Below are 5708 nucleotides of genomic sequence, written 5' to 3' on the forward strand. Positions count from 1 at the left end.
AGAATAAAAAATCACTTTTATTTCGTTTGACTACCCTAGGAATCCAGGAACTCCAGCAAAATCCGCTAACTACTTAACTACGGATGTAGTGAAGTAAAGTCATAATAAATATTTAATTGTACTGGATAACAGAAATTGTTTAGAATGTTTATAAAAATAAAGAGAAGTCTTTTGGGTTGGCGCTGTATAGCTGCCGGCCGAAGCTACTTCATTAGTTAAAATATTCCCCGGATATTTGCATCTAAAGTCCGTATTTTTTTTGCGTATGTAGAAATAGTCAAAAGGGAAAAAATCTCTAAAATTAAGCTGTTATTTGAGAGATATGCATCAATAGTGCAACACTTTAACGCAACTCAAGTTAGCTTGTTGCGTGATGTGGTCCAATTCCGAGGAATGAACCGTTTTCGAGAGAAGTTGCTCCCGCGGGCTTGTGCGCCCGCGTACCTTGCCGCCGTCATGGAGTACCTGGCTGCCAAGGTGTTGGGAATGCCCATCAATGTCTCCAGTGACAACAAGAAGACCAGCATCACCTTCGCCATCTGCAGTTAAATATCCACAATGACGGGACCTTAACAAGCTGCTCTCCGGCATTATCATTACACAGTGAGGCTTCCTGTCCAACATCTTGGCCACGCTCCAGCCCAATAAGACCGAGAAGAAGGCGCAACAATACGTCGGCTCCACTTTCCTGCCTTCAGACTCAGCCGATTGACGACGTTTTTCATTAATATATATTTTTATTTTTTATTTTTAACCCCTAATTGTCATTTTCATTTCATAATGCATACCTGTATAAGCGCCCTTGAGGTAGTTTTTTTATACAAAAATGGCGCTTTATAAATCATCCAAGATGATTATTATTATTATTAATGAAAAAAATCATTTTAATTTTTTATTATTTTATTACATACTTTTTTGTATATTTTGAGTATCAGGATCATCAAAAATAATAAGCGAAATTTTATACGAGTTCAAAAAATCAATCGAATATAAAGTATTTTCATTGAAATATTGACTTTGGCATTGTTTTACTATAGGCAAAATGCTATTAGTCACTTTGGATTAAAGCTAAAAGAGTAACTGTCTCGTGTTTTCACACCGGTAAAATTTATATAAAATGGAGCGAGTTTTCAATTTCAGGAAAGCGAAGAGCATCAACACTTTAGTGCATATAATTTTATATATGTGTGTCCATTAGTGCTTTTCCTCGGCGTCATTTTTCGGTCCCATACCACCTTGCCAGTTGAACTAGCGCATGAATAGGTGGCATTGAGCTTCACTTAGGGTGATTGAATTTCAAATATGCCGGTAGACATCAAATGCTTATATAACATCACCCAATAAACGAACTAATGGCAAAATGCGACATTCGTTCGTAAAAAAAAGAGTCACAAAGGTAATAAAATTCCTGCTGTGATTGATTTTAAGTCTGTTTTATGAAAGATTGAAATATTGTTTTTTTTATCAGAATATACCGAAAAATTAAAATCAATCCATAATATCAAATACGTAATTTATAATATGTTTTATTTAATTAAACATTATCAGACCTACTCTAGACAACACAACTTAGAACTGTTGAAATGCGAATTCATAGATAGTCAGCTAGAGTGTCCCTTAGAGACAAAATAAAGATTTCACGCATTCATGGAAGCCTGGGTGTAAGGTAAGGGAAAGGCCATCGAAATGGTGTAAGTACATAAGAAGCAGATAACCTGATCATATTGTGAATCAAGATATCACTATGGATCTTCCTCGGAAGGCATCTAGAGAATGATCAATCAATTCATGGATGCTGCAGAAAGAAAACATGATTCGAGGGCATGGCCTAGGAGACGTTGCCCGTTGACAGAAGGACCTGAAGAAGAGGAGATTTGACCCAAACAGTCAAATATGGCGATAAGTTGGGATGGAGGCAGGAAAAAGAAGAAGATTTAATTAAAAAACTACTCAAGACTTGAAGAAATGAACTTCTAATAAATTTAAGTGAAATTTTCAACGAAAATAAAAACAAAAAAAAACAGTTAAGAAACTTCAAAATATTTTGTAAATCAATCAAACATCGAAAACTGAGGTATTTCAAAAATTAAAAAAAGTCATGATTGCCTCCTAAGGGCGTTTGTGCACGGAATTTTTCTGTCCGGCAGTCCGGTTTGCGTGGAAAAATGATGATTGGCTTGTGCTTTTGTCCGTCTTTACTTGGATTGGTGCGCTTGATCGGTGCGTGATCACGGTACATGTAAATTCGATCACGATAAACTGTCATAGTCGCTTTTATTTTAAAAAAATACCGGACTGCCGGACGGTAAAATTCCATGCTGTGCACAAATGCTCTCAATGAATGCCTGTTTATCATTATAATTATACATTTTCGTATTTTTAGGTTACGTACGCTTCTTTTCCCCACAAATACCAAATAACAAATTACACGCGCTGATTAAAAACCAACGCGGTGCGGCTCTGGGGGGTCACTGGGGAGGTATTGATTGACCAGTGAGTCAATGAGCGACTTGTAGGGAATCTGTAGAGCTGTCATTCAACGGTCAACAGAACGATGGCTCTCAGTGTATCTTCGTTTGAGAACTTGATACACATGAAACTACGACCCGTATCTCTCGGTCACAAGTATCTGAGCAAACCATTAAGTTCATAGCATAAGCAATCTCTATTTAACCATCCAACATAAGCAATTAATCTGTTATACGTGAGAGCATATATATATATATATATATATATATATATATATATATATGTTCCTCCTTTTTTACTATTACTGCTTCAATACGTTTTGGCATGGATTTCACCAAATTTTGTATGTAGTCTTGGGAAAAAATTCAAACCACACTTTTTCGATGATGTTTTTAATTAAGGTTTTCCTTTGACGAACGCTTCAGTTTATTTATTTCGATTGCCATTTTATGCCACAAGTTCTAGATAGGGTTCAGGTGAGTACAATTAAATTTAATTTATCCTTAAATGTTGTTTTACAAATTTAATAAACATATACTTATGGTTAAATTTGTGTCGTACATAAATAATATTCCTTCCTCGATTTTTATTTATAAAATTGGATTCATTTTTTACCATACATAATTATTACTCAAATCATAACTATAATTAATTAAGGCTTTGGGGGTTATTCATCGAACACCTAAATAAAAATAAAAATATTAGTTTTATTGTTCTTTCAGTCTCGTGCTCTAAAAAAGTCATATTAAAAAAAAGGATTGATTGCTGTGCCGTGTTTTATACCAGTGTTCCGCAAACTTTTTTCTGTTCAAGGTACACCTGCCAAATCAAGAAACTTTAGAGGTACACCAAAGATAAAAACAAAGTTGATTTAATATTGTTTAATTATTATAATTAATATAATACGAAAACAAATAATACACAAAATCTAAGTTTGCTTAATAAACGAGCGATACAATTTTGGAGCGATTGTTGATAAGGCTGCTCTTACTTTTCGTTGATCGTCCACAGACGTTCTGTTTTCTTTTTGATAGCAGTTAGAGTCGAAAATCCCAATTCGCACAAGTAAGTCGTGGCAAATGGTAAAAGTATTGCAATAGCACGCTTTGAAAGCAGTGGATATTAATTTCTTATATGCAGCCAAAAATGTGCCAGCTAAATAGCTAAATTTCAGTTTTAATGTCCGATCAGTTTTTAGCTCCATGAATTCTTCTTGCTCGTCTATCGGTAAGTGACTTTTTCCGCGGCGCACCAACTAATCACCACGGTACACCAGTGTGCCGCGGCACACACGCGGCGTAATACTGCTTTATACTATAATAGTACGTATCTACCTACGTACAACGGCAAATATCTATCAAATACGCCACCCGTCTTTGGCTGGTGTACGTTCGTCGGAAAGTTAATCTAGCAAAACGCAATTTATTTCACTGCTGAGTGACAGCTTCTCATCAGTGTGCGCGGCCTTGATTTCCAATGTGACGTTATTCCACGGTATTCATAGAAAATTGTGACTCCACGATTTAGCTTTATTCGAATACTTATTTTCTTACTTTTCTTTAACGTTTTATTGTTTTAAAATTCATCATATTTTCTTTCAGTTTTCATTTTTATTAGTATTCTTTTCCTTCTTTCTTTTTATAAAGATACGTTTCATATCGTTTTTCATGAATTTTTTATCAGTATGTCAATCATATTGACAGACTGATAAAAACTGTGTAAAAAGTGTGTATCTGTTTAAATTGAGTAGTAATTGGTATGATAATATGTAAGAAATATTGTTCATGTTAAAAACATATTATTTATTAATAAATTATATTATGAAACTGTGTTGGGTTGCGGTCCTGTGCTTAGTGTTGCGGACTCTCGAGTCAGAGTTTCTGGGTTTGAACCCACTATACCACAATTTGATACCTATTTCTTATAATGAGCAGCTTAGGCTCACGGAAATAAAAACACGAATATATTTTTTTTAATAAAAACATTTGTTAAATGTTTTAACACCATACATATAAGAAAATATAAACTTTCAAGTCTGTCTACTTAAATCGGTCATGCAGGTTGATTAAAAATAAATTTTAAAAAAACATAAAAAAATATGTAGATACCTCTAATACCATTAATATTAGTAAAAATAATATTCGGATACTTATAATTGGATTACTGTCTTAATATTTAAAAACAAAATAAAAACCATTATCTAACGCTTATGACAATTTTATATTCAAAGCAACTGATTAATTTCGTAATTTAATAAATAGGGTATTTTATTTTTAAAATGTTTAACAAAATAAAGACAAAGTAAAAATTATTGTTACTCTCACAAATGGTCATAATTAATTTAAAACGATTTTGGGAAAGCAATCCCGAGTGACGTAAACATTGTTTCTTGCTTTACTATTCTTCTACCTTCGTTTTTTTTTCCCATATAACAGTCATATCCCTTATACTGAGATCTTTCAATTGCGTTATTTACATCCAATCAAATATATTTACAAACAGAGATTAAATCGATTCGATTAAGGCGAGTCTATTTGAAGCGGTGCCTTATATTCTATCTGTTTGCGGATGGTAGTCAAAGAATAGTTAAGAATAATTTTATTAATTATTTTTTGTCATCACAAAAAAATATTTATCTTAATTTTAATAATAAAAATTATTCAAAAGTCTTCACATATATTTATTTTATATTATAGGTTATTAAATGGTCAGTAAGTTTCAATTTAAATCAATATATCCGTATAAAAATATTGTTTAAAAGTTAATAATAATAACATAGAATAAAAAATAATACCTTGTAGGCGAGTACTGAAAAAAGCCCCTAGGGGTTCGTCTGAAGATTCTGAATACAAAATAAGAATTACTAAAAACGATGCTTGTTGAAGGATCTGACAGTCTGATGGTTCAGTGACTAGCGTTATCTAGTTTGTAGCTACAATTTTGTTAATAGATTTATTTTGTCGTATTTAAAAAAAAGTACTATTGCAAGAATTCGTGCCATAAATGGTTTAATTTGTTATTTTATTAATATTTTATTGTATTTATTTTTCACTTGGTTCGAAAGTTGGTTAGTTTGAGGATAAAATCCATGAAATGCTTCTATGCTGTGTCAAACATAAACTTTTGTTCAAATCACAGCTTTGACCCGCTTTTTGAACAATCAATTTTTTTTTGTGATAATGAGAAAAACATAATACCCAAAAAATGTTTTTGAACGCATGTATTGTTAATATTTTGTA

At 32.6% G+C, this 5708-nt stretch overlaps 1 pseudogene; it reads left to right on the forward strand.

Annotated features, from left to right (window-relative positions):
• Positions 1–393: 393 nt before the first annotated feature.
• Positions 394–712, forward strand: LOC148302316 (histone H2A-like; annotated as a pseudogene).
• The last annotated feature ends 4996 nt before the right edge of the window (positions 713–5708 follow it).

This window comes from Brachycentrus maculatus, unplaced genomic scaffold (genome assembly GCF_059751285.1).
Source record: "Brachycentrus maculatus isolate JH-2025_06_01 unplaced genomic scaffold, ASM5975128v1 h1tg000460l, whole genome shotgun sequence".
Taxonomy (NCBI): Eukaryota; Metazoa; Arthropoda; class Insecta; order Trichoptera; family Brachycentridae; genus Brachycentrus; species Brachycentrus maculatus.